This window comes from Lycorma delicatula, chromosome 9 (genome assembly GCF_047948215.1).
Source record: "Lycorma delicatula isolate Av1 chromosome 9, ASM4794821v1, whole genome shotgun sequence".
Lineage (NCBI taxonomy): Eukaryota > Metazoa > Arthropoda > Insecta > Hemiptera > Fulgoridae > Lycorma > Lycorma delicatula.
In genome coordinates, this window is record NC_134463.1 from 130,989,342 (window position 1) to 131,002,146 (window position 12,805).

At 34.6% G+C, this 12,805-nt stretch overlaps 1 protein-coding gene across 2 annotated transcripts in view; it reads right to left on the minus strand.

The window, feature by feature from the left end:
- Window positions 1–12,805, minus strand: part of LOC142329745 (uridine phosphorylase 1) — a 114,748-nt gene that overhangs the window by 98,781 nt on the left and 3,162 nt on the right. The gene's annotated exons all lie outside the window — the stretch shown is intronic.

Genomic DNA, 12,805 nt, shown 5'->3' on the forward strand with positions numbered 1-12,805 from the left:
TTACATTTTATAAAATGGAAATGAGTAATAACGATTCTGCTATATCGTACCGATAAAACATAAATGTACAGCGACGATGAATCGTTTGTGGCTTACGGTTATTAATCCGTAAGATTTTCTTTATTTCCTGTAAAGTACTGCTGTACATGAACGATAGACGTGTAGTATATTCGTATGACCGTCCACCGGTTTGAAATAGACAAACCCCGTATTAATTACTTAAACGCGTGCGTGTAATCGTTCGTTATCCCCGATAAGTAATTACCGAAAACTATCAGTAGTTTGTAGTATAATGATACAGCAAATAATTATTTTTAAAGGTATTTTTGCTAATAATTTACGAGTAAATAATACGAAGTATTTACTTAAAATTAATTCAGCGATTATCGAAAAAAGATGTAAGATGTCCGTAACGGTTTTTTAATCGACGGGAAAGAAAACGTTCCGATATTCTTTTAACTCGGCGCTTTTATTCGTTCTCAAATCGATCCGACTCACGGCCAGCGATAGCGAGACGCAGTTAATTAAATTAACTCTTTAGAACTGACTGCACCGTAACAAAATTTGTTAACGCAGTAAAAAAAAAAGAAATATATATATTAGATAAAATACTATCATGAAAAGTAATAAGTAAAGAAAAAACTCGAGAGTAAAATAGAAACAGACTAACAAAAAAATTAAGGAATACAAAAACGGTGAAAACCAGCGCTTTACATTATAAACCGGTACTTTTGTTCAAAGTTATAACTTTTAACAAAATTAAAATAGTATTGAATGAAAAATAAAATGAGCGACTGAAAAATAATATTGAAAAAGCGGAAGCCAAGATTTTATCGCCGTCCAAATATATTAGAAAATCCTTATTTCCAGCAAGTTTCAGGTACTCCAATTATAGGAAACCAAACGAACAACGATTTCGTCTGTAAAATCGATCGGTAGTTTCTTGCCGAAGAAACTGTTTTTTTTTTTTTTAAATCGTAGTCTAAAAATTTGAAACAGGAGAATCGGGTCCGTTACGAATAAATGTTTTGCAGCGATTAAAACTAACAAAAATTTAAAATAAATTTCTAGTATTGTTATTTGCACCGGTAATGATTTTTCTTTATACGCGTATGTCCGTGTAAAATACAACTCGGGATTCCTTCAAAAGGTCAGAAGATTTTCACGATTAAAAAAAGAGAGCTATTACTCGTTTAATCCCGATGAATTTAAAATATTAACATTTCGTTGCAAATTTTTTAACGCTAAAACATATATCATTTAAAAGCAACAAGATTCATTTCGATCGAAACGAACGACAAATCTCTTTTCGCATTAACGCCGTGCAATATACGGCCTCAAAATAAAAAGCCTTATTAAGTCACCGTAGCCGTTTTTAATAAAATACAGACTCGTTTGAAAGATTTTACCCGTCGCCTTATTTAAAATTAAATTAAAAATAGCTTTCAGCATAGTAATGTTCACTCTACAGCCGGTACTTTCGGTAAGTAGAGTCGAAATGACCTAAATATCATCTGCATTACAGGGGTCGGGAAACTATTTCGTCCCGTACTTTTCAAAATAAAATTCTCCTCGGGATGCTTCTTATTTTTGAAAACGCCCACGTCGTGACCGAGAGCGACTTGAGATTTGTGTAAGATATTCTTTAACGGTTACGATTACGGCGGTAAACTTAAATACATGCAATCTGTCGGTCGATGACCCGGTTGATTTTATAAATCGGAACAAAACTTTAACGGAAAAAAGTAAAACGTTGTCGTGAACGCAGAAGGGCGGAAGAACTACATTTTCAAAATTTCTGTAATCTTAATTAAAGAATCTTATTCTTTTTTTTCTAATCGTTTTCTTATTAGCAACTGAAAAAACTAATTTTTAGCCGTACGGTACACACACACACACACATATATATATATATATATATATATATATACGAGATTTTTAGCTGTACGAGAAAATGTTTCATAAAATCCAATCTATTGATCACCCTCTCACCCTCTAAATAACTCATCATGCCTCATTTGATTTTAATTATTTAACACAATAGGTCACCCGAATATACTTACTAAAATAATAATTCTCGTGATGAATCGTTTCTGAGAAGCGAAGCCGAAAAGAGGCGATACGAACACGCACAAAACTTTGGTCGACGAATCAAGAAGTCCAGAAATACAAAATTTCATCGGAAGTATAATCCATTTTTCGTCCGGTATAACTTACGAACCGTATAGGTTTTATATATTACGGTCGTTTATATTTCAGAGGAAATACTGAACGAAAACTTTCAAGATAATTTGATTTTTGTACCGGCCGAAATATCACGACGTATCTTATTTGAAAAAACAATATTAAATCGATTAATTTATCCGCGGGGATGTTAATGAATACGGTTTTATGCGGTAGGGACAGAGAGAGAGCGAGGATAAAAAAAATCGATACAAAAGTATAGAGCATTTACATAAGAGTGACACTAAACAAATAGATACGGTATATCTGATACATCGACTAGGAAATAACAACAGACAGAATAAGATTTGAAATTCTGATAAAAAAAGTCTAAGTTATGGGAACGAACGGGAATAAAACGATTATCTTAGGAAAGGCGCTGACTGTACTGATAGAATCTGAAAAGGATGAAATGTCGGAAACAAAACACGGACAAAGTACGAGTCGACTTTTTTCTGCAAAGATGATAAAGGAGGGGGTACACGACAGAGCAGAGAAAATGCTATTAAGTGGATGATGATCAGGCCGTTTTAAAAAATAATGAACTCAAAAATGATGGAAAGCATAATAAATAAAAAGCGAATATTACGTAATGAAAAATAATAACGGTAAATGAAAAATTACGGGGTTGTAAAAACGAGAAAGGAGTTGTAAATAAATATTAAGGTCGAGTAAACATCGATGAGGAAAGCCGATGTACAGAAAAGAGAAAGACCTGATAGGGTAGGATAAAGCCTTACATAATAACATAAGTTCTAAGAACTAAAAAAAAATCACCTCAGCGTTTACCGAGCGCTTGTTTTATACGATACAAATACGTGCGCATAAGAAAACCGTAAAGAAAAATAGTTAAAGAAATATTTGTTTAAAAAATACTTATAACAAAACATCAAGATAATAAGACGGATCGACAGATTAACGAGTCGAAATTTTAAGAAAATTCGACGAGGAACAACGATGTACGAGTAGTAAATAGGAAAAAGGAGAACCTTTCGCCGCGCTCGGTATGTAGGAATTATTAAAGGCGATTTCCCTCCTATCGACGTGTGTAATGCTTCGTTTGCCTCGTAAAAGGAAAATTTCGTTAATTTATCGCTTTTCTCCGTTTCCGTCTTTATTATAGTTGTACCGTACATAAAGCATCCGAGGTTCAAGGGGCGCTGATTAGATCTGCTTTCTCTCAAAGCGACGATGTCTATTACACATCGTGATCTTTCTTCAGAAACCGGAGAGAGAGTTTAACACTAAATATCATCTGCGTTTCGGCAGGCTCGACGACCGATATGAAACGATGCTTTCGGCTCGGTAAAAAGACGGCAGCAAGCGTTCTCTTTCAGATATCCTCGAGTAAGCCGACTGCAAAACGTTCAATATTCTTAGGAACGACTGCCCCGTTTTTGGGAGTGAAATTTATTTTGGAGGATTCATTTCGGGTCCTCTGCAGCTCTCACATTTACTGAAAACATAACATACTTACGCGCTTAAGTGAAAAAATAAAACGTTAAAAAAAGTTAAGAAAGAAAGGTTTGAAATTTTTACATATTAAGGACGTAAATCGAGGTAAGGACAACAGTACGGAGGATGACGCCGCTCCGATGATACTTGACAACGGACGGTTTTACTCGACGATAACGTAAGCAAAGTACGTGTACGGTTTAAAAAAACACGTCTATTTACTACTCCTACCTCAGTTATTTATTTGGAAGTTCCTGGGTTCAAATTCCGGTAAGGCACGGCATTAGTTTTACACTACAAAATTTACATCCTGTTCTCCTACACGCAAACGTTAAGCATAGGGATGAAATAATCCTAAAAAACAAACAACACAAAATCGACTAAACCGACTTCAAAAATCTACACTGTAAACTAAAAACCATTTTTCTTTTATTCTGCCTTAGATTTCGAATAGTAGAAGTTCGAAAAACGTTATAAAATAATAAAAGATATTTTATAAATAATTTTTAGTACAGATTTTCTTTTCTTTTTTAGTTCCTTGGACGAAGTAAAGGAAGTATTGCGGTCGCGAAAAATTTCGGTTTTCTGATTTCAACGGAAATACCCGTTTTGACCATCCCTGAATCCATTTTGTCACGTCTCGGCTTAACGTCTGTACGTACGTATCTCGCATAACACAAAAACGATTAGGCGTACGATGTTGAAATTTTGGATTTAGGACTGCTGTAACATCTAGTTATGCACCTCCCCTTTTGATTGCAATCGACTGAACCAAAAGTGTCCAAAAAAGCCCAAAATCCCAAAAAATCTAAATTTTGGACATTTGCTTCATAGATAGTTTTTCAACGATACATCATAAACGGTACTTATTTTCACTGATTCCAGAGTTATAGACAAAAAAAAAATTACTTAATGAAATATATGAATCTTACAAGGGAAGGACACATCTTCTCTTAATCTTTTTATTCTCTCTTTGGTTTTAACACTTTCTTCCTCCTTGTATTTACCATCTTCTGTTAATTTTTTTATATTTTTTATTTGGTTTTAACATTTTCTTATTCTTCATATTCATCTTCTTTTAGCTTTTTAAGCTATATTTCTTCATGTTACCTTTCTTTTTCCCGTATGATTGTTGCTTTTTCATTTTTGATCATCGACCGAATAATCCGATAATAAAAACTGAATATTTTACACCGTAAGGTCGCAATTAATATTTGTAACCGGTAACTAAACGGAATAGTTAATTATTATTAACTTTTATTTATACGACACAGCATAAATCTGAAACTTGTGTTAATCAGCAACTCACGAAGATACGAATAATATTGATCTAATAATACGAATAATAAAGGGAATTTTACTCTATCCTAATATTTCATGTAAGATTGTTGAATTAATAATCGTATAAATATTTGACGTTAATAAAAACTAATATTTCAGCAATCGTGTAACTCCCCGCATTATTAAGAATAATCGAGGAAGATCGTATCTCACTTTTAAATGAAATTAGTTTAAATCAAGTGCAGCAAAAAATTTGTATATGTAATTTAATAGGCTTACAAGGAAGTCATGCGGTGTCCACATCAGATTTTTTTGTGTAGACTTATAAATTTAAATCACAAAGGTGAACATCAAATTTAATCGGGGTCATAAAGTTATTATCGACAGTTCTTTTAAGTTATTTTGCAAACTATTTAAAATCTGTTGAAATCAAAGAAAAACTATAATTTTCTTTACCCTATGTGAATAGATCTAAAAGGTAAATTCCACTAATGATTATAATAATAATTTCCACTGATAATTATAATAATAATAATAATAGAGCGTATATATTTTAAAATTATTTGTAAATTTTTATTATTTTCTGGAGTATGTAATCGAAAGTATGATAAGAACTCTAAATTTATAAATGTCATAATCTGTATTTTATGATATGCTCAAATTTATAAGTACAATTAAGATTTTCATATTTCTAACGAAGTTTATATTAATTTTATAAGAACGAAGGGAGAAAGGAAATTTTACAAAATTTGGTTTTGTAAAAACGCGCCAAGGAAGCCGCTCCTTCCTTTTATCCAGAGGTCCCGAATCCCGATCAGGAACGGTATTTGCACGCGCTACAAAATCGTATTTCATCTCAACCGCTGCAGCAATACCTAACGGTAGTCCCGAAGGCTATTAAAAAAAATTCCAATAAGGGTGTCTGAAATATTACGTATGATTTGCGGTAGAACGTTTTAGATTACCGGACAATCATCGGTAAAAATCAAATTAAAACAGCTTTTTAGAAAACGTCTAATATTGATAAAATAATTATTAGAAAACAAAAAACTTGACTGCTAATCGTACACATTTACCTAAAATAATTATGAAAAATGAACAAAAAATAATTACGTAAGTTTTTCTTTCTTTTCTTACAGACATTTTTTCAGGATACATCCTGACCTCAGTCGGAAAGACACCCTCAATGGCGTTAGGTTGCTACTCCACCTCCTCCGTACCTAGCCCTGAGCGCTTTACCGGAGTTCATCTTCAGTACCTCAGCAATAGACATATTCCAGTCTCGATTGCCTCAGTCAGGATGCCACTGATGCGAATGCCACGAATAACATTCCCATCGGTGTACTACACCGGCCTAGTTAACTCTACAAATCCTTTCACAATCTTAAGTAAGACCGTCCGGATCGAGCTGATTTCTAACCCTACACCTACCCGAAAACGGAAGAAAGCGAGTTCCACACGCAACACCAAGCGAGACACTAAAACAACAAACTATAAATTAACAAACGTTTTTCCTCAAGAGTAAAAACGTAAACTTAAAGCCAAAAAAACATAAAAACATTCAATAAAATAAAAATAATTAATAAATTAATACCAAAACGTTACCGTAAACGCAAACACACAGACATAAACATAAATAAACCTGAACGTAAAAACATGAGAGCTTTAATAGTGACGGACGGGACAGAAAGGAAGCAACTGACGGTCTTTACATAGCTTGGTGCGACAGATGGCAGGATTCGGACAAAGGAAGGTGGCTCATAAGCGATGTCAGGAACTGGGTGGAGCGAAAGCACGGTAACACAGGCTACGAATTCACCCAGCTTCGGTCTGGACAAGGTTGTTTCCGGAACTATCTGTACAGGATGGGCAGATTCAAAACAAGTCGCTGTCATGATTGCGGCGGGCTGGAAACAGCAGAGCGTGTGATGTTCTTTTGCCCTAGATGGCGCGACTTAAGAGTAGCGCTCGAAGATCAGGGTGTGGAGGGAGCCAACAATATAATCGAGGTGATACTCAACAACAGCGACAAATGGGAATGCGTCTCGACTGCAATCGCAACAACGATAGGAAGAAGGCCAATGAGGAGAGGCGATGACAGGATGAGGAGATGAGAAATAATACAACAAAAACCAATTAGAAAAAAAATAATAAAATGAATTAAAAGAATAAATGAAAATAAAAAAAACAAGAAAAACGTAAGAGGGGGCCCATTTAAAGAAAAAACAACTGGCTACACCAAAACTTCTGAAAGCGAATCGATGTAGCTAGTTCTTTTATATCGCTCGTAACCGAAATGTAGAAAACATTTTAGACTTATAGGCAAAAATATAATTCGATCGCTTATAATTAGCGCAAAGAGGCGTACGAGAAAGTAAAGTAACCGCAAGATAAGCTTTACTATCATTTAGAGCGGTTACAAAAACTAACATATACTTAACAGCGACTTTGATTAGCACCGATATAAAAAAAGTCATTTAGCTAACGCAATATAATAATGCTAATTTTTTCGCAAATTACCTAACTTACACGAGCTTAATACTTATTATACAATACTGCAAGTATATTAAACCGTTGTAGTATGACTAACAGATAAAATTTATTTATCATCGTGAAATTTTTTTTCTGAAGAAAAAACAACTTTATTTTATTTATTCGTTTGTTATATTATTACCGTCGTGTAATAAATATTAATTAACGAAACGAGATCCTGCGAGATCATCAGCTATTGTTAACGGATGTCTGCCAAAATAAACCAAAAAAGTACAGTCGACAACCCAACTATTTTTGAAGCAGAATTAAATTCGCTTAACCATATTACTTATTTTGAAGTACCGTACATCGCACAACCCAAGCGTTCGCGCTAATTTAAAGGATTTAATGCGGTTCTGATAAAAATGTATACGTGCATTACCCGGTTTCTTACCGAATAACAGTTCTTATTTATCAAATCTAATAACGGAACGCGAGGTTAAAATTCCGAAAAACGTAAGAAAGTTAGAAAAAAATATCTGCATACTATTAATATACGAGAAAGAACTTAAATCCGTCGTTTTTCTTTTATTGCGGTACAGGGACACTGCTTTATCACGTAAAAGTATTTTTTCGCAGGCCGAAATGTGTAAAAGCAGCCGGACGAGTTGAGGGAGCGGACGCCCGTCAACCTCCACGGACGACAAGATTCAGCGAGCTCGAGAGACGGTTCTGGCGAATAAACGAGTTACCGTCGACGAAGTGGCTTCTTTGAACGTCGGTCACGGCTCTGACCGTCAAATTATTCTCGACGAACTCGGCTTCCGTAAAGTCTATCGTCGAAGAAAGTGTTTTTGTCGCGCAACAACATCCGTCTGTACAAGCCTCGCCTCGTTGTTCAAACCGTTAAAAAGTTGAATTTTGAGGTACTGGAAAACCCTTCCTGCATCCCGGGTCTTGCTCCCTCCGACTTTTATTCATTTGAGCCGCTCAAGGATGCTTTACGAAGTCATCGATTTTCCACAAACTTAAGACGCGCAGGAAGCGGTGCAAAAGCGGCTTCGTGACCGATCGGAAATTTTCTTCTCGGAAAGAATACGCTGGCTTTTGGACCGCCGGACGGAATGCGTTGACAAGAATATGTAGAAAAAATCACGTACGTATTTAATTCCTACCTTCGTGGAAAATAAATTGTAGAACGACAAGTGTAGATAATGTTTGACTCGCCCTCACAATAATCCCATTTTCGAAAAATATATCGTAAAATACTATTTTCGTCAACAAAGGGACAATTTCCTGTTCAAAATGAAAAATATCTTCTTTCTTTAAACATTCTCGCGTCATACCGCGCTTTTATGGACGCGGTAAGAGACCCTTACCGAAACGTTCCGATTCGATACGAATAAAAACGAAACAAACATTTTTCTGAAGAGTGTTAAGAGAGAAAAACCGGAATTAACTAACCCTCATTCAAGCGGAACGCTAGCCAGAGACTGTCACGGCCGCACGAATACACCCTGTGCTTAGGATGAACCGAACCCGGACCGAAGTCTACAGGGCAGGGCAGTAATAAAGATAAAAGAAGAAAAAACGCGATGTTATTTTTAAAAAAATTAATTACAATTAAAACTAATATATGATTTTTTTTTAGAATATCACATACGATACTCATTTTATTAGCAACCGAAGTGCAGCATGTACGAACAGGTGAGGTTGACTAGATAAAAAAAAGGGTAAACCCTTTAATAGTATATTCAGGTACGATTAAAGGAATCGAATCGAATTGTTATTTGTAGATCGACCGAGCAAGACGCAAGGAAAAATTAATAAATGACATTTCTTAACGTTATTTAAAACCGATAACTTATTTAACCCCGATCTCTTAAGCCGACAGAAAAGCCTGCCCAGATGTTTGAAATACGGGTTGGAACCCTAACTAAAAAATTGAAAAAAAACGTTTTCAAAGAAAGATCTCTCACAATAAATTTTATTTCGTTACGATCACTGAAATGTTTTACTAAAATTAATCCTGTCATACATATTACAGGGTAAGAATTTCCCAAACGTGTAATAAATTTCATTTGCGTCCCTTAAACGGATTCGTAAAGTGCACACATGGTGATTAATTCTCAAAAAAAAAAAAAAATACAAAAACTTACACGGTTCAAATTTTTATGCAAGAGAGAGGTTGATGTCAGGCGGGTTACTTGTCTTTCTGTACTTGAAAACATATTCAAATTTACTACTTTATTCTATAAAATCCTAAGTGAAGTTAATATGGCCGACATCAACATCAGCCCGGTTTAACAAGAAGAGAAAATTTCAATGAATTCATAGGAATATTTGAGGTAAAGATGATTTTAGCCGCATGCCGTCTTCCGCCTGGATAACCGGGGGGAAGACGGCATGCGGCTAAAATAATTAAATATATTCCCATATATAATAAATCCCCACCGTAAAATCTTTCACAAATTATCTGTTCTAAACTTTTTCTAACATTTTCAACGGCGTCTCTAATATCCCTCGAGATGAATTTGGAGATATTCTCACGATATGTTTAACAACAAAAATATCGAAAGGAAAAAATTAAAGAAAACAAAATTTCAAACAACATTCACGAGATAAATTATTGCAATTTTTAACGAAATTTCCTTTTTTATTAACTCCTAGAAAGAAATTCAGGAAGAACGGTATAATAAACTTTAAAAAAATCGTGAAATAAATATTTCTCACAAATTTACCGTTTCAGTTCAATTAAATCACACATCTTTACATCATGCAGGAAGCGGGGTTTCAGTCGATAAAAATCTCCTCAGAAAATAACTCTTTATCTTCTGCACGTTTTATTGTTATCAATCGCTAACCTTCACGCTCATTAATTTAGCATAGCTTGCAGTACACATAACGTTAAAAAATTAATGTAAATGACTAAAACACTTATTTTTTTCGTTTACACAGACAGCACACGAAAATACTCCAATGACAATCGAGATAAATATAAAAAAAAAATTTTATATATATATAAGAGATCTGTTCAGAAAATAACCGAACTTTACTTTTTTAATTTTAGATTATTGGCCCTTTTCCCCTTCAAAGTACTCCCTTCCACAACTCACACACTTTTCACAGCGGTGTTTCCTTTTCACAAAGCAGTTCCTGGACAGCTTAATTTGAAATGTCCTTTAAGGTCCGTGACGAATTTGCTTTAATGTCATCAATAGTCTCAACACGGCGTCCTTTCATCGCCGATTTTAATTTCGGAAATATAAAAAAAATCGCAAGCAGCTAGGTCTGGCGAGTAGGAAGGCTGAGGAATGATTCATCTGATTTTTGGCAGAAAACTGAGCAACTGACAAAGCTGAGTGTGCGGGCGCATCGTTGTGGTGAACAAACCATGACTTATTTGGCCACAACTCCGGTCTCTTATTGCGGATTTTTGCACGTACCCGTTGTAAAACGCCTCGGTAGTTCACACGGTCAACTGTTTCACCTCGAGGTAAGAATTCAAAATGCACAATTCCGACAATATTGAAAAAACAAAGAGCATCAGTTTGACGTCGGATCGAGACCATCCATCCTGATCATTGAACTTTTGTCTCGATGTCGTAGCCGAAAACCCGGCTTTCGTCTCTCGGTATGATCCTTTGCTCGAGTGTTTCATCGTCATCGGGTTGTTCAAGAAGTAACAGACAAACGTCCACTCGATGTTCTTTCTGCTGTTCGGTGGTCAAACGGGGAGCAGACTTTGCTGCAATTCGATGCGCGTTCAATTTTTCTGTCAAAATTTCACGGCACGATCCTATCGAGATTCTAACCTCTTCTGCCAGTTCTCTGACAGCCGATCGGCAATTTGCTCGCACCAGGTCGCTGATTTTCTGAACGCGGGTGTCATCTTTTGAAGTCAAAGGCCTTCCTGGTCGCCTTCCTGGCCTTTGACTGACGACCGCTTTTAAATCGTGAAAACCATGCGTAACATCGAGAGCATCGTCTCCGTAAGCTTGTTTCAAAAGTCGAAACGTTTCGTGAAAGTTTTTCCCGGTTTCACGCAAAATATTAAGTTGTATCGTCGCTTCCGAAAATCGTACGTTACAAAAATCGCTACTAACACTTAAACACGTTGCACTCCAATAACAATAACACAAAAACTAAACGAGATACGAACACTCCAAGAACGTGTGGTTACAGACGAGGTTATGCGGAACACAATGCTGCCAACCGCACCTCATTTAATATGTCCGTTAGCTCGTAATTAAAAATGTTGGGTTATTTTCTGAACATCCTCGTAAGTTCTAAATACACGAATATATAAATATATATGTATATTTACAATTTATTTTACCAAAACAAAAAATACACAGTTTTCACTACCATTTTTTACTATTTTAAAACAAAATTATGTATTATCTATATTACTAAAAAAAGAAATATTTGTCTGTACATTGAAGTATTACAAAAAGATATTTATATTATATATGTTATTCTGTCTGTTAAACTCTAGCTTTAAAATAAGCGATCCAATGCGAATGAAATATATAGGCTTTAAGGTCGGGCCTCTCTTAGCCAGAAACGGTTTCTATCGTTCATTTTAATTCGGTTTTGTCTTTTCACATTCTTTTTCAAGAAAAATATCACGGCTTCTTTCACGATTTTTTTATCGTTTACTTTGTGATCTAACCAAAAGTCTTTAGGAACGAAACTTAGATGCGAGACAATTCTTACGTTAACGGCTAAAAAAATTATTCACCGGATGGATTTTAAATATTAAAAAGCTGCTGCTTTGTAAGTATTAGAAGTTATATCCCTTAGAGCGATTATAGTATTCTCTTTGGTAATAATAATAATAATAATATTTCTCTCGTCTATAACGTGAAATTTTTAACCGTCGTGATAAACGATAAACTTTCCTTATGTTACCGAACTTATTCCATCTGCACGGAAGATCAAACCGCAGCTTAGCCTTATTATGAATCATTATAATAATAAAATGCTAATTTTTTCATTTTAAATGTTTATTGTATTTTAATTCTCATCGGAAATACAATATTTTAAATATAAAAATGGGTTGTCAGATTTTGTTCGATGCCAAAAAATGCCATTTCTTTAGACCGATCTATTGAATAAAACATTCCAATTAATGTGTGTGTATATACATATATATTATCCGTGTCATATATACATTATATTCATATTATACATTATATTGTGTATATATATATATATACACAAATATATATATATATATACACAAATATATATATATATATACATAATGTGTTTATAAATATTTATTTCCTTCAGAATTTTAAAATCCATTTGATAACAGACGGTTGGTCGTTTGAATAAAAAAATTTCATTCGTGGGACTTTGTTGAGTG